Source organism: Schistocerca cancellata, chromosome 2 (genome assembly GCF_023864275.1).
Source record: "Schistocerca cancellata isolate TAMUIC-IGC-003103 chromosome 2, iqSchCanc2.1, whole genome shotgun sequence".
Classification (NCBI taxonomy): Eukaryota; Metazoa; Arthropoda; class Insecta; order Orthoptera; family Acrididae; genus Schistocerca; species Schistocerca cancellata.
The window spans coordinates 1,110,886,318-1,110,905,395 of record NC_064627.1 but is presented as its reverse complement, the minus strand read 5'-3'; the positions used below and the strand labels follow the sequence as shown (position 1 = coordinate 1,110,905,395).

At 49.9% G+C, this 19,078-nt stretch overlaps 20 non-coding genes across 20 annotated transcripts; 10 read left to right on the top strand and 10 right to left on the bottom strand.

Annotated features, from left to right (window-relative positions):
- Positions 1–188: 188 nt before the first annotated feature.
- On the bottom strand, positions 189–273 carry Trnal-uaa (transfer RNA leucine (anticodon UAA)). The gene has a single exon. It is a non-coding gene; the product is annotated as a tRNA-Leu (tRNA).
- Positions 274–956: 683 nt separating this feature from the next.
- Trnag-ccc (transfer RNA glycine (anticodon CCC)) lies at positions 957–1,028 on the top strand. Its single transcript has one exon. It is a non-coding gene; the product is annotated as a tRNA-Gly (tRNA).
- Positions 1,029–2,155: 1,127 nt separating this feature from the next.
- Positions 2,156–2,239, bottom strand: Trnal-uaa (transfer RNA leucine (anticodon UAA)). The gene has a single exon. It is a non-coding gene; the product is annotated as a tRNA-Leu (tRNA).
- A 683-nt stretch (positions 2,240–2,922) lies between these two features.
- Positions 2,923–2,994, top strand: Trnag-ccc (transfer RNA glycine (anticodon CCC)). Its single transcript has one exon. It is a non-coding gene; the product is annotated as a tRNA-Gly (tRNA).
- A 1,126-nt stretch (positions 2,995–4,120) lies between these two features.
- Trnal-uaa (transfer RNA leucine (anticodon UAA)) lies at positions 4,121–4,204 on the bottom strand. Its single transcript has one exon. It is a non-coding gene; the product is annotated as a tRNA-Leu (tRNA).
- Positions 4,205–4,887: 683 nt separating this feature from the next.
- On the top strand, positions 4,888–4,959 carry Trnag-ccc (transfer RNA glycine (anticodon CCC)). Its single transcript has one exon. It is a non-coding gene; the product is annotated as a tRNA-Gly (tRNA).
- A 1,126-nt stretch (positions 4,960–6,085) lies between these two features.
- On the bottom strand, positions 6,086–6,169 carry Trnal-uaa (transfer RNA leucine (anticodon UAA)). The gene has a single exon. It is a non-coding gene; the product is annotated as a tRNA-Leu (tRNA).
- Positions 6,170–6,852: 683 nt separating this feature from the next.
- Positions 6,853–6,924, top strand: Trnag-ccc (transfer RNA glycine (anticodon CCC)). Its single transcript has one exon. It is a non-coding gene; the product is annotated as a tRNA-Gly (tRNA).
- Positions 6,925–8,050: 1,126 nt separating this feature from the next.
- Trnal-uaa (transfer RNA leucine (anticodon UAA)) lies at positions 8,051–8,134 on the bottom strand. Its single transcript has one exon. It is a non-coding gene; the product is annotated as a tRNA-Leu (tRNA).
- Positions 8,135–8,817: 683 nt separating this feature from the next.
- Trnag-ccc (transfer RNA glycine (anticodon CCC)) lies at positions 8,818–8,889 on the top strand. The gene has a single exon. It is a non-coding gene; the product is annotated as a tRNA-Gly (tRNA).
- Positions 8,890–10,015: 1,126 nt separating this feature from the next.
- On the bottom strand, positions 10,016–10,099 carry Trnal-uaa (transfer RNA leucine (anticodon UAA)). The gene has a single exon. It is a non-coding gene; the product is annotated as a tRNA-Leu (tRNA).
- Positions 10,100–10,782: 683 nt separating this feature from the next.
- Positions 10,783–10,854, top strand: Trnag-ccc (transfer RNA glycine (anticodon CCC)). The gene has a single exon. It is a non-coding gene; the product is annotated as a tRNA-Gly (tRNA).
- Positions 10,855–11,980: 1,126 nt separating this feature from the next.
- Trnal-uaa (transfer RNA leucine (anticodon UAA)) lies at positions 11,981–12,064 on the bottom strand. The gene has a single exon. It is a non-coding gene; the product is annotated as a tRNA-Leu (tRNA).
- Positions 12,065–12,747: 683 nt separating this feature from the next.
- Trnag-ccc (transfer RNA glycine (anticodon CCC)) lies at positions 12,748–12,819 on the top strand. The gene has a single exon. It is a non-coding gene; the product is annotated as a tRNA-Gly (tRNA).
- A 1,126-nt stretch (positions 12,820–13,945) lies between these two features.
- Trnal-uaa (transfer RNA leucine (anticodon UAA)) lies at positions 13,946–14,029 on the bottom strand. Its single transcript has one exon. It is a non-coding gene; the product is annotated as a tRNA-Leu (tRNA).
- Positions 14,030–14,712: 683 nt separating this feature from the next.
- Trnag-ccc (transfer RNA glycine (anticodon CCC)) lies at positions 14,713–14,784 on the top strand. Its single transcript has one exon. It is a non-coding gene; the product is annotated as a tRNA-Gly (tRNA).
- A 1,126-nt stretch (positions 14,785–15,910) lies between these two features.
- Positions 15,911–15,994, bottom strand: Trnal-caa (transfer RNA leucine (anticodon CAA)). The gene has a single exon. It is a non-coding gene; the product is annotated as a tRNA-Leu (tRNA).
- Positions 15,995–16,677: 683 nt separating this feature from the next.
- On the top strand, positions 16,678–16,749 carry Trnag-ccc (transfer RNA glycine (anticodon CCC)). The gene has a single exon. It is a non-coding gene; the product is annotated as a tRNA-Gly (tRNA).
- A 1,126-nt stretch (positions 16,750–17,875) lies between these two features.
- Trnal-uaa (transfer RNA leucine (anticodon UAA)) lies at positions 17,876–17,959 on the bottom strand. The gene has a single exon. It is a non-coding gene; the product is annotated as a tRNA-Leu (tRNA).
- Positions 17,960–18,642: 683 nt separating this feature from the next.
- On the top strand, positions 18,643–18,714 carry Trnag-ccc (transfer RNA glycine (anticodon CCC)). The gene has a single exon. It is a non-coding gene; the product is annotated as a tRNA-Gly (tRNA).
- The last annotated feature ends 364 nt before the right edge of the window (positions 18,715–19,078 follow it).

Here is a 19,078-nt window from a genome sequence, read left to right as displayed (position 1 = left end):
GGTCGCCTGGCTGAAAGCCATGTCTCCTAACAGCTTTCCATTCCTTCTGACCGCCAGGCAATCAGACTTGCAGGGCAAGCTCCGTAATCACTGCCGTCTCTAATAATATCTCCCGAACCTGTTTGCGCGTATTTACTTGCTTTCCCCGCACGAAGGAAATGGGCAGTTTTGGAATATTTAAAATTCATTGTCAGATGTGGGGTTCGAACCCCACGCTCCCTTTCGGGAACCAGAGCTTAAATCTGGCGCCTTAGACCGCTCGGCCAATCTGACGTGCAAGCGCAAATAACGTGCTGCCGTCGTTTCTAGCTTCATCTCCAGAGCCTGACTGCGAAATTTGCTTGTTTTTTCTTGTGCGAAGGAAATACGTTTTTTTAGAGTATTTTAGACGAGTTGTCAGATGTGAGGTTGCACCCCACCCTCACTTTCGGGAACCACAGCTTAAATATGGTGCCTTACACCGTTGTTTTCCGACGCCATCTGTCTTTAGTAGAACGAGCAGAACTCTGATTATCAATTTTTACATTGGCGCAGAGAAAACAACGAATGACAAGAAAAGGCCGTTCCCTATCAACGGCTACGCTGTGCATTTCACCCTTACGGGAAGCCAATGATATGCTCCAGGCGAGCATCAAACTAACCAACTTAACACTATGATACGTACGCGCTTTCTACTTCTGGACTGGCACACATATGCTCAATCGTCTCTGGATCGTCAGTAAGTACGTCACATTAGATATTTCTTTTATCACGCTGCTGTAAATTAAAGGGCAGTTTCTTCAACGGCTGTCAGTTCTGCTTCTAGTTACGCTACATCGTCCTAGCAGCACCTACACACTGCGTTCAGATGTGCTCACCTCCGCCCTGGCGTTGAGCGCCTACAGCGCCTTCGCCTTCGGCCTCTGGTGGCAGGAGGGTAGCCGACACATCGCGGCGTGAGTGAAGCGCAGCGCAATGCAGTGGTGGTGTAACGGTCAGCATGGTTGCTTCCCAAGCAGTTGATCCGGGTTCGATTCCCGGCCACCGCACGACACGTACATTTTTCTTCTAGGGATATTCCACGTAACGTAACGCGATCCTCGTAACTGAGAACTGTCGCGTTACGAATAGTTTTCCTTCGCCCCCACGTCTCACTCCGTGTAGCCAGTGCGCTAGTCGCCGGATTTCGTTTCACAGCATCGTGTGTCTCCATGTGTCGACTTGTCTCGACTTTGCTCGGCTGACGCGAAAGCTGACGCTTGGAAACGGGCATATATGTAGAGGGCAGGCGCGAGAAACGACTGTGAGAGACCAAAAAACGACAAACACACGACAGAACCTTTCATTTTATTGTGGCCACAGATTCGCGCCTTAGTGTACCGAGAGGCAAGAGTGGCGTCAGCGTGCTGGACAGCATCATTAACGCTAAGCAGCAACGAAACCGAAGTAAAAAGGCAAAATGAAAGAATCCAAATGCAGGTCGAGCTCCCAGCTGGTCACCCGTCCAAGTACTAACCACGCCCAACGGTTCTTAACTACAATGAACAGACGAGAACCGCTGCACTCAGCGTGCTATGGCCGTTAGCCACAACGCCGCGAAACGTGCAGACATATTGCTTGTTGTGCATGTCACTTGGTATTTACATGGCAGTGTCTCGCTGGAGGAAGCACTGTCTTTTACGAGAGAAAAATTAAATGGCACTTGCTGCGATCGAATACATGGCCTTTGTGTTCACAGCACGGCGCTCTAACCTACTGAGCTGACGAGCTGTGCAATGGGGCCACGTCAGCAGTCCAATACCCGGTCCACCGGCTCATCCACCTTCGTTACTGCCCTGCCAGTCATTTATACACGTATCTGTTTTCGTTGACTTTTGCTTTCTTGACGCTTGGACCCAAAAAGCACAACACAAAGAAAACGTAAACGCCCTGAGAATAGCCAAGACTCAGCAAACAAAAGTATGTTCGGCTACCGGGAATCGAATCCGGGTCGCCTGGCTGAAAGCCATGTCTCCTAACAGCTTTCCATTCCTTCTGACCGCCAGGCAATCAGACTTGCAGGGCAAGCTCCGTAATCACTGCCGTCTCTAATAATATCTCCCGAACCTGTTTGCGCGTAATTTACTTGCTTTCCCGCACGAAGGAAATGGGCAGTTTTGGAATATTTAAAATTCATTGTCAGATGTGGGGTTCGAACCCACGCTCCCTTTCGGGAACCAGAGCTTAAATCTGGCGCCTTAGACCGCTCGGCCAATCTGACGTGCAAGCGCAAATAACGTGCTGCCGTCGTTTCTAGCTTCATCTCCAGAGCCTGACTGCGAAATTTGCTTGTTTTTTCTTGTGCGAAGGAAATACGTTTTTTTAGAGTATTTTAGACGAGTTGTCAGATGTGAGGTTGCACCCCACCCTCACTTTCGGGAACCACAGCTTAAATATGGTGCCTTACACCGTTGTTTTCCGACGCCATCTGTCTTTAGTAGAACGAGCAGAACTCTGATTATCAATTTTTACATTGGCGCAGAGAAAACAACGAATGACAAGAAAAGGCCGTTCCCTATCAACGGCTACGCTGTGCATTTCACCCTTACGGGAAGCCAATGATATGCTCCAGGCGAGCATCAAACTAACCAACTTAACACTATGATACGTACGCGCTTTCTACTTCTGGACTGGCACACATATGCTCAATCGTCTCTGGATCGTCAGTAAGTACGTCACATTAGATATTTCTTTTATCACGCTGCTGTAAATTAAAGGGCAGTTTCTTCAACGGCTGTCAGTTCTGCTTCTAGTTACGCTACATCGTCCTAGCAGCACCTACACACTGCGTTCAGATGTGCTCACCTCCGCCCTGGCGTTGAGCGCCTACAGCGCCTTCGCCTTCGGCCTCTGGTGGCAGGAGGGTAGCCGACACATCGCGGCGTGAGTGAAGCGCAGCGCAATGCAGTGGTGGTGTAACGGTCAGCATGGTTGCTTCCCAAGCAGTTGATCCGGGTTCGATTCCCGGCCACCGCACGACACGTACATTTTTCTTCTAGGGATATTCCACGTAACGTAACGCGATCCTCGTAACTGAGAACTGTCGCGTTACGAATAGTTTTCCTTCGCCCCACGTCTCACTCCGTGTAGCCAGTGCGCTAGTCGCCGGATTTCGTTTCACAGCATCGTGTGTCTCCATGTGTCGACTTGTCTCGACTTTGCTCGGCTGACGCGAAAGCTGACGCTTGGAAACGGGCATATATGTAGAGGGCAGGCGCGAGAAACGACTGTGAGAGACCAAAAAACGACAAACACACGACAGAACCTTTCATTTTATTGTGGCCACAGATTCGCGCCTTAGTGTACCGAGAGGCAAGAGTGGCGTCAGCGTGCTGGACAGCATCATTAACGCTAAGCAGCAACGAAACCGAAGTAAAAAGGCAAAATGAAAGAATCCAAATGCAGGTCGAGCTCCCAGCTGGTCACCCGTCCAAGTACTAACCACGCCCAACGGTTCTTAACTACAATGAACAGACGAGAACCGCTGCACTCAGCGTGCTATGGCCGTTAGCCACAACGCCGCGAAACGTGCAGACATATTGCTTGTTGTGCATGTCACTTGGTATTTACATGGCAGTGTCTCGCTGGAGGAAGCACTGTCTTTTACGAGAGAAAAATTAAATGGCACTTGCTGCGATCGAATACATGGCCTTTGTGTTCACAGCACGGCGCTCTAACCTACTGAGCTGACGAGCTGTGCAATGGGGCCACGTCAGCAGTCCAATACCCGGTCCACCGGCTCATCCACCTTCGTTACTGCCCTGCCAGTCATTTATACACGTATCTGTTTTCGTTGACTTTTGCTTTCTTGACGCTTGGACCCAAAAAGCACAACACAAAGAAAACGTAAACGCCCTGAGAATAGCCAAGACTCAGCAAACAAAAGTATGTTCGGCTACCGGGAATCGAATCCGGGTCGCCTGGCTGAAAGCCATGTCTCCTAACAGCTTTCCATTCCTTCTGACCGCCAGGCAATCAGACTTGCAGGGCAAGCTCCGTAATCACTGCCGTCTCTAATAATATCTCCCGAACCTGTTTGCGCGTAATTTACTTGCTTTCCCGCACGAAGGAAATGGGCAGTTTTGGAATATTTAAAATTCATTGTCAGATGTGGGGTTCGAACCCACGCTCCCTTTCGGGAACCAGAGCTTAAATCTGGCGCCTTAGACCGCTCGGCCAATCTGACGTGCAAGCGCAAATAACGTGCTGCCGTCGTTTCTAGCTTCATCTCCAGAGCCTGACTGCGAAATTTGCTTGTTTTTTCTTGTGCGAAGGAAATACGTTTTTTTAGAGTATTTTAGACGAGTTGTCAGATGTGAGGTTGCACCCCACCCTCACTTTCGGGAACCACAGCTTAAATATGGTGCCTTACACCGTTGTTTTCCGACGCCATCTGTCTTTAGTAGAACGAGCAGAACTCTGATTATCAATTTTTACATTGGCGCAGAGAAAACAACGAATGACAAGAAAAGGCCGTTCCCTATCAACGGCTACGCTGTGCATTTCACCCTTACGGGAAGCCAATGATATGCTCCAGGCGAGCATCAAACTAACCAACTTAACACTATGATACGTACGCGCTTTCTACTTCTGGACTGGCACACATATGCTCAATCGTCTCTGGATCGTCAGTAAGTACGTCACATTAGATATTTCTTTTATCACGCTGCTGTAAATTAAAGGGCAGTTTCTTCAACGGCTGTCAGTTCTGCTTCTAGTTACGCTACATCGTCCTAGCAGCACCTACACACTGCGTTCAGATGTGCTCACCTCCGCCCTGGCGTTGAGCGCCTACAGCGCCTTCGCCTTCGGCCTCTGGTGGCAGGAGGGTAGCCGACACATCGCGGCGTGAGTGAAGCGCAGCGCAATGCAGTGGTGGTGTAACGGTCAGCATGGTTGCTTCCCAAGCAGTTGATCCGGGTTCGATTCCCGGCCACCGCACGACACGTACATTTTTCTTCTAGGGATATTCCACGTAACGTAACGCGATCCTCGTAACTGAGAACTGTCGCGTTACGAATAGTTTTCCTTCGCCCCACGTCTCACTCCGTGTAGCCAGTGCGCTAGTCGCCGGATTTCGTTTCACAGCATCGTGTGTCTCCATGTGTCGACTTGTCTCGACTTTGCTCGGCTGACGCGAAAGCTGACGCTTGGAAACGGGCATATATGTAGAGGGCAGGCGCGAGAAACGACTGTGAGAGACCAAAAAACGACAAACACACGACAGAACCTTTCATTTTATTGTGGCCACAGATTCGCGCCTTAGTGTACCGAGAGGCAAGAGTGGCGTCAGCGTGCTGGACAGCATCATTAACGCTAAGCAGCAACGAAACCGAAGTAAAAAGGCAAAATGAAAGAATCCAAATGCAGGTCGAGCTCCCAGCTGGTCACCCGTCCAAGTACTAACCACGCCCAACGGTTCTTAACTACAATGAACAGACGAGAACCGCTGCACTCAGCGTGCTATGGCCGTTAGCCACAACGCCGCGAAACGTGCAGACATATTGCTTGTTGTGCATGTCACTTGGTATTTACATGGCAGTGTCTCGCTGGAGGAAGCACTGTCTTTTACGAGAGAAAAATTAAATGGCACTTGCTGCGATCGAATACATGGCCTTTGTGTTCACAGCACGGCGCTCTAACCTACTGAGCTGACGAGCTGTGCAATGGGGCCACGTCAGCAGTCCAATACCCGGTCCACCGGCTCATCCACCTTCGTTACTGCCCTGCCAGTCATTTATACACGTATCTGTTTTCGTTGACTTTTGCTTTCTTGACGCTTGGACCCAAAAAGCACAACACAAAGAAAACGTAAACGCCCTGAGAATAGCCAAGACTCAGCAAACAAAAGTATGTTCGGCTACCGGGAATCGAATCCGGGTCGCCTGGCTGAAAGCCATGTCTCCTAACAGCTTTCCATTCCTTCTGACCGCCAGGCAATCAGACTTGCAGGGCAAGCTCCGTAATCACTGCCGTCTCTAATAATATCTCCCGAACCTGTTTGCGCGTAATTTACTTGCTTTCCCGCACGAAGGAAATGGGCAGTTTTGGAATATTTAAAATTCATTGTCAGATGTGGGGTTCGAACCCACGCTCCCTTTCGGGAACCAGAGCTTAAATCTGGCGCCTTAGACCGCTCGGCCAATCTGACGTGCAAGCGCAAATAACGTGCTGCCGTCGTTTCTAGCTTCATCTCCAGAGCCTGACTGCGAAATTTGCTTGTTTTTTCTTGTGCGAAGGAAATACGTTTTTTTAGAGTATTTTAGACGAGTTGTCAGATGTGAGGTTGCACCCCACCCTCACTTTCGGGAACCACAGCTTAAATATGGTGCCTTACACCGTTGTTTTCCGACGCCATCTGTCTTTAGTAGAACGAGCAGAACTCTGATTATCAATTTTTACATTGGCGCAGAGAAAACAACGAATGACAAGAAAAGGCCGTTCCCTATCAACGGCTACGCTGTGCATTTCACCCTTACGGGAAGCCAATGATATGCTCCAGGCGAGCATCAAACTAACCAACTTAACACTATGATACGTACGCGCTTTCTACTTCTGGACTGGCACACATATGCTCAATCGTCTCTGGATCGTCAGTAAGTACGTCACATTAGATATTTCTTTTATCACGCTGCTGTAAATTAAAGGGCAGTTTCTTCAACGGCTGTCAGTTCTGCTTCTAGTTACGCTACATCGTCCTAGCAGCACCTACACACTGCGTTCAGATGTGCTCACCTCCGCCCTGGCGTTGAGCGCCTACAGCGCCTTCGCCTTCGGCCTCTGGTGGCAGGAGGGTAGCCGACACATCGCGGCGTGAGTGAAGCGCAGCGCAATGCAGTGGTGGTGTAACGGTCAGCATGGTTGCTTCCCAAGCAGTTGATCCGGGTTCGATTCCCGGCCACCGCACGACACGTACATTTTTCTTCTAGGGATATTCCACGTAACGTAACGCGATCCTCGTAACTGAGAACTGTCGCGTTACGAATAGTTTTCCTTCGCCCCACGTCTCACTCCGTGTAGCCAGTGCGCTAGTCGCCGGATTTCGTTTCACAGCATCGTGTGTCTCCATGTGTCGACTTGTCTCGACTTTGCTCGGCTGACGCGAAAGCTGACGCTTGGAAACGGGCATATATGTAGAGGGCAGGCGCGAGAAACGACTGTGAGAGACCAAAAAACGACAAACACACGACAGAACCTTTCATTTTATTGTGGCCACAGATTCGCGCCTTAGTGTACCGAGAGGCAAGAGTGGCGTCAGCGTGCTGGACAGCATCATTAACGCTAAGCAGCAACGAAACCGAAGTAAAAAGGCAAAATGAAAGAATCCAAATGCAGGTCGAGCTCCCAGCTGGTCACCCGTCCAAGTACTAACCACGCCCAACGGTTCTTAACTACAATGAACAGACGAGAACCGCTGCACTCAGCGTGCTATGGCCGTTAGCCACAACGCCGCGAAACGTGCAGACATATTGCTTGTTGTGCATGTCACTTGGTATTTACATGGCAGTGTCTCGCTGGAGGAAGCACTGTCTTTTACGAGAGAAAAATTAAATGGCACTTGCTGCGATCGAATACATGGCCTTTGTGTTCACAGCACGGCGCTCTAACCTACTGAGCTGACGAGCTGTGCAATGGGGCCACGTCAGCAGTCCAATACCCGGTCCACCGGCTCATCCACCTTCGTTACTGCCCTGCCAGTCATTTATACACGTATCTGTTTTCGTTGACTTTTGCTTTCTTGACGCTTGGACCCAAAAAGCACAACACAAAGAAAACGTAAACGCCCTGAGAATAGCCAAGACTCAGCAAACAAAAGTATGTTCGGCTACCGGGAATCGAATCCGGGTCGCCTGGCTGAAAGCCATGTCTCCTAACAGCTTTCCATTCCTTCTGACCGCCAGGCAATCAGACTTGCAGGGCAAGCTCCGTAATCACTGCCGTCTCTAATAATATCTCCCGAACCTGTTTGCGCGTAATTTACTTGCTTTCCCGCACGAAGGAAATGGGCAGTTTTGGAATATTTAAAATTCATTGTCAGATGTGGGGTTCGAACCCACGCTCCCTTTCGGGAACCAGAGCTTAAATCTGGCGCCTTAGACCGCTCGGCCAATCTGACGTGCAAGCGCAAATAACGTGCTGCCGTCGTTTCTAGCTTCATCTCCAGAGCCTGACTGCGAAATTTGCTTGTTTTTTCTTGTGCGAAGGAAATACGTTTTTTTAGAGTATTTTAGACGAGTTGTCAGATGTGAGGTTGCACCCCACCCTCACTTTCGGGAACCACAGCTTAAATATGGTGCCTTACACCGTTGTTTTCCGACGCCATCTGTCTTTAGTAGAACGAGCAGAACTCTGATTATCAATTTTTACATTGGCGCAGAGAAAACAACGAATGACAAGAAAAGGCCGTTCCCTATCAACGGCTACGCTGTGCATTTCACCCTTACGGGAAGCCAATGATATGCTCCAGGCGAGCATCAAACTAACCAACTTAACACTATGATACGTACGCGCTTTCTACTTCTGGACTGGCACACATATGCTCAATCGTCTCTGGATCGTCAGTAAGTACGTCACATTAGATATTTCTTTTATCACGCTGCTGTAAATTAAAGGGCAGTTTCTTCAACGGCTGTCAGTTCTGCTTCTAGTTACGCTACATCGTCCTAGCAGCACCTACACACTGCGTTCAGATGTGCTCACCTCCGCCCTGGCGTTGAGCGCCTACAGCGCCTTCGCCTTCGGCCTCTGGTGGCAGGAGGGTAGCCGACACATCGCGGCGTGAGTGAAGCGCAGCGCAATGCAGTGGTGGTGTAACGGTCAGCATGGTTGCTTCCCAAGCAGTTGATCCGGGTTCGATTCCCGGCCACCGCACGACACGTACATTTTTCTTCTAGGGATATTCCACGTAACGTAACGCGATCCTCGTAACTGAGAACTGTCGCGTTACGAATAGTTTTCCTTCGCCCCACGTCTCACTCCGTGTAGCCAGTGCGCTAGTCGCCGGATTTCGTTTCACAGCATCGTGTGTCTCCATGTGTCGACTTGTCTCGACTTTGCTCGGCTGACGCGAAAGCTGACGCTTGGAAACGGGCATATATGTAGAGGGCAGGCGCGAGAAACGACTGTGAGAGACCAAAAAACGACAAACACACGACAGAACCTTTCATTTTATTGTGGCCACAGATTCGCGCCTTAGTGTACCGAGAGGCAAGAGTGGCGTCAGCGTGCTGGACAGCATCATTAACGCTAAGCAGCAACGAAACCGAAGTAAAAAGGCAAAATGAAAGAATCCAAATGCAGGTCGAGCTCCCAGCTGGTCACCCGTCCAAGTACTAACCACGCCCAACGGTTCTTAACTACAATGAACAGACGAGAACCGCTGCACTCAGCGTGCTATGGCCGTTAGCCACAACGCCGCGAAACGTGCAGACATATTGCTTGTTGTGCATGTCACTTGGTATTTACATGGCAGTGTCTCGCTGGAGGAAGCACTGTCTTTTACGAGAGAAAAATTAAATGGCACTTGCTGCGATCGAATACATGGCCTTTGTGTTCACAGCACGGCGCTCTAACCTACTGAGCTGACGAGCTGTGCAATGGGGCCACGTCAGCAGTCCAATACCCGGTCCACCGGCTCATCCACCTTCGTTACTGCCCTGCCAGTCATTTATACACGTATCTGTTTTCGTTGACTTTTGCTTTCTTGACGCTTGGACCCAAAAAGCACAACACAAAGAAAACGTAAACGCCCTGAGAATAGCCAAGACTCAGCAAACAAAAGTATGTTCGGCTACCGGGAATCGAATCCGGGTCGCCTGGCTGAAAGCCATGTCTCCTAACAGCTTTCCATTCCTTCTGACCGCCAGGCAATCAGACTTGCAGGGCAAGCTCCGTAATCACTGCCGTCTCTAATAATATCTCCCGAACCTGTTTGCGCGTAATTTACTTGCTTTCCCGCACGAAGGAAATGGGCAGTTTTGGAATATTTAAAATTCATTGTCAGATGTGGGGTTCGAACCCACGCTCCCTTTCGGGAACCAGAGCTTAAATCTGGCGCCTTAGACCGCTCGGCCAATCTGACGTGCAAGCGCAAATAACGTGCTGCCGTCGTTTCTAGCTTCATCTCCAGAGCCTGACTGCGAAATTTGCTTGTTTTTTCTTGTGCGAAGGAAATACGTTTTTTTAGAGTATTTTAGACGAGTTGTCAGATGTGAGGTTGCACCCCACCCTCACTTTCGGGAACCACAGCTTAAATATGGTGCCTTACACCGTTGTTTTCCGACGCCATCTGTCTTTAGTAGAACGAGCAGAACTCTGATTATCAATTTTTACATTGGCGCAGAGAAAACAACGAATGACAAGAAAAGGCCGTTCCCTATCAACGGCTACGCTGTGCATTTCACCCTTACGGGAAGCCAATGATATGCTCCAGGCGAGCATCAAACTAACCAACTTAACACTATGATACGTACGCGCTTTCTACTTCTGGACTGGCACACATATGCTCAATCGTCTCTGGATCGTCAGTAAGTACGTCACATTAGATATTTCTTTTATCACGCTGCTGTAAATTAAAGGGCAGTTTCTTCAACGGCTGTCAGTTCTGCTTCTAGTTACGCTACATCGTCCTAGCTGCACCTACACACTGCGTTCAGATGTGCTCACCTCCGCCCTGGCGTTGAGCGCCTACAGCGCCTTCGCCTTCGGCCTCTGGTGGCAGGAGGGTAGCCGACACATCGCGGCGTGAGTGAAGCGCAGCGCAATGCAGTGGTGGTGTAACGGTCAGCATGGTTGCTTCCCAAGCAGTTGATCCGGGTTCGATTCCCGGCCACCGCACGACACGTACATTTTTCTTCTAGGGATATTCCACGTAACGTAACGCGATCCTCGTAACTGAGAACTGTCGCGTTACGAATAGTTTTCCTTCGCCCCACGTCTCACTCCGTGTAGCCAGTGCGCTAGTCGCCGGATTTCGTTTCACAGCATCGTGTGTCTCCATGTGTCGACTTGTCTCGACTTTGCTCGGCTGACGCGAAAGCTGACGCTTGGAAACGGGCATATATGTAGAGGGCAGGCGCGAGAAACGACTGTGAGAGACCAAAAAACGACAAACACACGACAGAACCTTTCATTTTATTGTGGCCACAGATTCGCGCCTTAGTGTACCGAGAGGCAAGAGTGGCGTCAGCGTGCTGGACAGCATCATTAACGCTAAGCAGCAACGAAACCGAAGTAAAAAGGCAAAATGAAAGAATCCAAATGCAGGTCGAGCTCCCAGCTGGTCACCCGTCCAAGTACTAACCACGCCCAACGGTTCTTAACTACAATGAACAGACGAGAACCGCTGCACTCAGCGTGCTATGGCCGTTAGCCACAACGCCGCGAAACGTGCAGACATATTGCTTGTTGTGCATGTCACTTGGTATTTACATGGCAGTGTCTCGCTGGAGGAAGCACTGTCTTTTACGAGAGAAAAATTAAATGGCACTTGCTGCGATCGAATACATGGCCTTTGTGTTCACAGCACGGCGCTCTAACCTACTGAGCTGACGAGCTGTGCAATGGGGCCACGTCAGCAGTCCAATACCCGGTCCACCGGCTCATCCACCTTCGTTACTGCCCTGCCAGTCATTTATACACGTATCTGTTTTCGTTGACTTTTGCTTTCTTGACGCTTGGACCCAAAAAGCACAACACAAAGAAAACGTAAACGCCCTGAGAATAGCCAAGACTCAGCAAACAAAAGTATGTTCGGCTACCGGGAATCGAATCCGGGTCGCCTGGCTGAAAGCCATGTCTCCTAACAGCTTTCCATTCCTTCTGACCGCCAGGCAATCAGACTTGCAGGGCAAGCTCCGTAATCACTGCCGTCTCTAATAATATCTCCCGAACCTGTTTGCGCGTAATTTACTTGCTTTCCCGCACGAAGGAAATGGGCAGTTTTGGAATATTTAAAATTCATTGTCAGATGTGGGGTTCGAACCCACGCTCCCTTTCGGGAACCAGAGCTTAAATCTGGCGCCTTAGACCGCTCGGCCAATCTGACGTGCAAGCGCAAATAACGTGCTGCCGTCGTTTCTAGCTTCATCTCCAGAGCCTGACTGCGAAATTTGCTTGTTTTTTCTTGTGCGAAGGAAATACGTTTTTTTAGAGTATTTTAGACGAGTTGTCAGATGTGAGGTTGCACCCCACCCTCACTTTCGGGAACCACAGCTTAAATATGGTGCCTTACACCGTTGTTTTCCGACGCCATCTGTCTTTAGTAGAACGAGCAGAACTCTGATTATCAATTTTTACATTGGCGCAGAGAAAACAACGAATGACAAGAAAAGGCCGTTCCCTATCAACGGCTACGCTGTGCATTTCACCCTTACGGGAAGCCAATGATATGCTCCAGGCGAGCATCAAACTAACCAACTTAACACTATGATACGTACGCGCTTTCTACTTCTGGACTGGCACACATATGCTCAATCGTCTCTGGATCGTCAGTAAGTACGTCACATTAGATATTTCTTTTATCACGCTGCTGTAAATTAAAGGGCAGTTTCTTCAACGGCTGTCAGTTCTGCTTCTAGTTACGCTACATCGTCCTAGCAGCACCTACACACTGCGTTCAGATGTGCTCACCTCCGCCCTGGCGTTGAGCGCCTACAGCGCCTTCGCCTTCGGCCTCTGGTGGCAGGAGGGTAGCCGACACATCGCGGCGTGAGTGAAGCGCAGCGCAATGCAGTGGTGGTGTAACGGTCAGCATGGTTGCTTCCCAAGCAGTTGATCCGGGTTCGATTCCCGGCCACCGCACGACACGTACATTTTTCTTCTAGGGATATTCCACGTAACGTAACGCGATCCTCGTAACTGAGAACTGTCGCGTTACGAATAGTTTTCCTTCGCCCCACGTCTCACTCCGTGTAGCCAGTGCGCTAGTCGCCGGATTTCGTTTCACAGCATCGTGTGTCTCCATGTGTCGACTTGTCTCGACTTTGCTCGGCTGACGCGAAAGCTGACGCTTGGAAACGGGCATATATGTAGAGGGCAGGCGCGAGAAACGACTGTGAGAGACCAAAAAACGACAAACACACGACAGAACCTTTCATTTTATTGTGGCCACAGATTCGCGCCTTAGTGTACCGAGAGGCAAGAGTGGCGTCAGCGTGCTGGACAGCATCATTAACGCTAAGCAGCAACGAAACCGAAGTAAAAAGGCAAAATGAAAGAATCCAAATGCAGGTCGAGCTCCCAGCTGGTCACCCGTCCAAGTACTAACCACGCCCAACGGTTCTTAACTACAATGAACAGACGAGAACCGCTGCACTCAGCGTGCTATGGCCGTTAGCCACAACGCCGCGAAACGTGCAGACATATTGCTTGTTGTGCATGTCACTTGGTATTTACATGGCAGTGTCTCGCTGGAGGAAGCACTGTCTTTTACGAGAGAAAAATTAAATGGCACTTGCTGCGATCGAATACATGGCCTTTGTGTTCACAGCACGGCGCTCTAACCTACTGAGCTGACGAGCTGTGCAATGGGGCCACGTCAGCAGTCCAATACCCGGTCCACCGGCTCATCCACCTTCGTTACTGCCCTGCCAGTCATTTATACACGTATCTGTTTTCGTTGACTTTTGCTTTCTTGACGCTTGGACCCAAAAAGCACAACACAAAGAAAACGTAAACGCCCTGAGAATAGCCAAGACTCAGCAAACAAAAGTATGTTCGGCTACCGGGAATCGAATCCGGGTCGCCTGGCTGAAAGCCATGTCTCCTAACAGCTTTCCATTCCTTCTGACCGCCAGGCAATCAGACTTGCAGGGCAAGCTCCGTAATCACTGCCGTCTCTAATAATATCTCTCGAACCTGTTTGCGCGTAATTTACTTGCTTTCCCGCACGAAGGAAATGGGCAGTTTTGGAATATTTAAAATTCATTGTCAGATGTGGGGTTCGAACCCACGCTCCCTTTCGGGAACCAGAGCTTAAATCTGGCGCCTTAGACCGCTCGGCCAATCTGACGTGCGAGCGCAAATAACGTGCTGCCGTCGTTTCTAGCTTCATCTCCAGAGCCTGACTGCGAAATTTGCTTGTTTTTTCTTGTGCGAAGGAAATACGTTTTTTTAGAGTATTTTAGACGAGTTGTCAGATGTGAGGTTGCACCCCACCCTCACTTTCGGGAACCACAGCTTAAATATGGTGCCTTACACCGTTGTTTTCCGACGCCATCTGTCTTTAGTAGAACGAGCAGAACTCTGATTATCAATTTTTACATTGGCGCAGAGAAAACAACGAATGACAAGAAAAGGCCGTTCCCTATCAACGGCTACGCTGTGCATTTCACCCTTACGGGAAGCCAATGATATGCTCCAGGCGAGCATCAAACTAACCAACTTAACACTATGATACGTACGCGCTTTCTACTTCTGGACTGGCACACATATGCTCAATCGTCTCTGGATCGTCAGTAAGTACGTCACATTAGATATTTCTTTTATCACGCTGCTGTAAATTAAAGGGCAGTTTCTTCAACGGCTGTCAGTTCTGCTTCTAGTTACGCTACATCGTCCTAGCAGCACCTACACACTGCGTTCAGATGTGCTCACCTCCGCCCTGGCGTTGAGCGCCTACAGCGCCTTCGCCTTCGGCCTCTGGTGGCAGGAGGGTAGCCGACACATCGCGGCGTGAGTGAAGCGCAGCGCAATGCAGTGGTGGTGTAACGGTCAGCATGGTTGCTTCCCAAGCAGTTGATCCGGGTTCGATTCCCGGCCACCGCACGACACGTACATTTTTCTTCTAGGGATATTCCACGTAACGTAACGCGATCCTCGTAACTGAGAACTGTCGCGTTACGAATAGTTTTCCTTCGCCCCACGTCTCACTCCGTGTAGCCAGTGCGCTAGTCGCCGGATTTCGTTTCACAGCATCGTGTGTCTCCATGTGTCGACTTGTCTCGACTTTGCTCGGCTGACGCGAAAGCTGACGCTTGGAAACGGGCATATATGTAGAGGGCAGGCGCGAGAAACGACTGTGAGAGACCAAAAAACGACAAACACACGACAGAACCTTTCATTTTATTGTGGCCACAGATTCGCGCCTTAGTGTACCGAGAGGCAAGAGTGGCGTCAGCGTGCTGGACAGCATCATTAACGCTAAGCAGCAACGAAACCGAAGTAAAAAGGCAAAATGAAAGAATCCAAATGCAGGTCGAGCTCCCAGCTGGTCACCCGTCCAAGTACTAACCACGCCCAACGGTTCTTAACTACAATGAACAGACGAGAACCGCTGCACTCAGCGTGCTATGGCCGTTAGCCACAACGCCGCGAAACGTGCAGACATATTGCTTGTTGTGCATGTCACTTGGTATTTACATGGCAGTGTCTCGCTGGAGGAAGCACTGTCTTTTACGAGAGAAAAATTAAATGGCACTTGCTGCGATCGAATACATGGCCTTTGTGTTCACAGCACGGCGCTCTAACCTACTGAGCTGACGAGCTGTGCAATGGGGCCACGTCAGCAGTCCAATACCCGGTCCACCGGCTCATCCACCTTCGTTACTGCCCTGCCAGTCATTTATACACGTATCTGTTTTCGTTGACTTTTGCTTTCTTGACGCTTGGACCCAAAAAGCACAACACAAAGAAAACGTAAACGCCCTGAGAATAGCCAAGACTCAGCAAACAAAAGTATGTTCGGCTACCGGGAATCGAATCCGGGTCGCCTGGCTGAAAGCCATGTCTCCTAACAGCTTTCCATTCCTTCTGACCGCCAGGCAATCAGACTTGCAGGGCAAGCTCCGTAATCACTGCCGTCTCTAATAATATCTCCCGAACCTGTTTGCGCGTAATTTACTTGCTTTCCCGCACGAAGGAAATGGGCAGTTTTGGAATATTTAAAATTCATTGTCAGATGTGGGGTTCGAACCCACGCTCCCTTTCGGGAACCAGAGCTTGAATCTGGCGCCTTAGACCGCTCGGCCAATCTGACGTGCAAGCGCAAATAACGTGCTGCCGTCGTTTCTAGCTTCATCTCCAGAGCCTGACTGCGAAATTTGCTTGTTTTTTCTTGTGCGAAGGAAATACGTTTTTTTAGAGTATTTTAGACGAGTTGTCAGATGTGAGGTTGCACCCCACCCTCACTTTCGGGAACCACAGCTTAAATATGGTGCCTTACACCGTTGTTTTCCGACGCCATCTGTCTTTAGTAGAACGAGCAGAACTCTGATTATCAATTTTTACATTGGCGCAGAGAAAACAACGAATGACAAGAAAAGGCCGTTCCCTATCAACGGCTACGCTGTGCATTTCACCCTTACGGGAAGCCAATGATATGCTCCAGGCGAGCATCAAACTAACCAACTTAACACTATGATACGTACGCGCTTTCTACTTCTGGACTGGCACACATATGCTCAATCGTCTCTGGATCGTCAGTAAGTACGTCACATTAGATATTTCTTTTATCACGCTGCTGTAAATTAAAGGGCAGTTTCTTCAACGGCTGTCAGTTCTGCTTCTAGTTACGCTACATCGTCCTAGCAGCACCTACACACTGCGTTCAGATGTGCTCACCTCCGCCCTGGCGTTGAGCGCCTACAGCGCCTTCGCCTTCGGCCTCTGGTGGCAGGAGGGTAGCCGACACATCGCGGCGTGAGTGAAGCGCAGCGCAATGCAGTGGTGGTGTAACGGTCAGCATGGTTGCTTCCCAAGCAGTTGATCCGGGTTCGATTCCCGGCCACCGCACGACACGTACATTTTTCTTCTAGGGATATTCCACGTAACGTAACGCGATCCTCGTAACTGAGAACTGTCGCGTTACGAATAGTTTTCCTTCGCCCCACGTCTCACTCCGTGTAGCCAGTGCGCTAGTCGCCGGATTTCGTTTCACAGCATCGTGTGTCTCCATGTGTCGACTTGTCTCGACTTTGCTCGGCTGACGCGAAAGCTGACGCTTGGAAACGGGCATATATGTAGAGGGCAGGCGCGAGAAACGACTGTGAGAGACCAAAAAACGACAAACACACGACAGAACCTTTCATTTTATTGTGGCCACAGATTCGCGCCTTAGTGTACCGAGAGGCAAGAGTGGCGTCAGCGTGCTGGACAGCATCATTAACGCTAAGCAGCAACGAAACCGAAGTAAAAAGGCAAAATGAAAGAATCCAAATGCAGGTCGAGCTCCCAGCTGGTCACCCGTCCAAGTACTAACCACGCCCAACGGTTCTTAACTACAATGAACAGACGAGAACCGCTGCACTCAGCGTGCTATGGCCGTTAGCCACAACGCCGCGAAACGTGCAGACATATTGCTTGTTGTGCATGTCACTTGGTATTTACATGGCAGTGTCTCGCTGGAGGAAGCACTGTCTTTTACGAGAGAAAAATTAAATGGCACTTGCTGCGATCGAATACATGGCCTTTGTGTTCACAGCACGGCGCTCTAACCTACTGAGCTGACGAGCTGTGCAATGGGGCCACGTCAGCAGTCCAATACCCGGTCCACCGGCTCATCCACCTTCGTTACTGCCCTGCCAGTCATTTATACACGTATCTGTTTTCGTTGACTTTTGCTTTCTTGACGCTTGGACCCAAAAAGCACAACACAAAGAAAACGTAAACGCCCTGAGAATAGCCAAGACTCAGCAAACAAAAGTATGTTCGGCTACCGGGAATCGAATCCGGGTCGCCTGGCTGAAAGCCATGTCTCCTAACAGCTTTCCATTCCTTCTGACCGCCAGGCAATCAGACTTGCAGGGCAAGCTCCGTAATCACTGCCGTCTCTAATAATATCTCTCGAACCTGTTTGCGCGTAATTTACTTGCTTTCCCGCACGAAGGAAATGGGCAGTTTTGGAATATTTAAAATTCATTGTCAGATGTGGGGTTCGAACCCACGCTCCCTTTCGGGAACCAGAGCTTAAATCTGGCGCCTTAGACCGCTCGGCCAATCTGACGTGCGAGCGCAAATAACGTGCTGCCGTCGTTTCTAGCTTCATCTCCAGAGCCTGACTGCGAAATTTGCTTGTTTTTTCTTGTGCGAAGGAAATACGTTTTTTTAGAGTATTTTAGACGAGTTGTCAGATGTGAGGTTGCACCCCACCCTCACTTTCGGGAACCACAGCTTAAATATGGTGCCTTACACCGTTGTTTTCCGACGCCATCTGTCTTTAGTAGAACGAGCAGAACTCTGATTATCAATTTTTACATTGGCGCAGAGAAAACAACGAATGACAAGAAAAGGCCGTTCCCTATCAACGGCTACGCTGTGCATTTCACCCTTACGGGAAGCCAATGATATGCTCCAGGCGAGCATCAAACTAACCAACTTAACACTATGATACGTACGCGCTTTCTACTTCTGGACTGGCACACATATGCTCAATCGTCTCTGGATCGTCAGTAAGTACGTCACATTAGATATTTCTTTTATCACGCTGCTGTAAATTAAAGGGCAGTTTCTTCAACGGCTGTCAGTTCTGCTTCTAGTTACGCTACATCGTCCTAGCAGCACCTACACACTGCGTTCAGATGTGCTCACCTCCGCCCTGGCGTTGAGCGCCTACAGCGCCTTCGCCTTCGGCCTCTGGTGGCAGGAGGGTAGCCGACACATCGCGGCGTGAGTGAAGCGCAGCGCAATGCAGTGGTGGTGTAGCGGTCAGCATGGTTGCTTCCCAAGCAGTTGATCCGGGTTCGATTCCCGGCCACCGCACGACACGTACATTTTTCTTCTAGGGATATTCCACGTAACGTAACGCGATCCTCGTAACTGAGAACTGTCGCGTTACGAATAGTTTTCCTTCGCCCCACGTCTCACTCCGTGTAGCCAGTGCGCTAGTCGCCGGATTTCGTTTCACAGCATCGTGTGTCTCCATGTGTCGACTTGTCTCGACTTTGCTCGGCTGACGCGAAAGCTGACGCTTGGAAACGGGCATATATGTAGAGGGCAGGCGCGAGAAACGACTGTGAGAGACCAAAAAACGACAAACACACGACAGAACCTTTCATTTTATTGTGGCCACAGATTCGCGCCTTAGTGTACCGAGAGGCAAGAGTGGCGTCAGCGTGCTGGACAG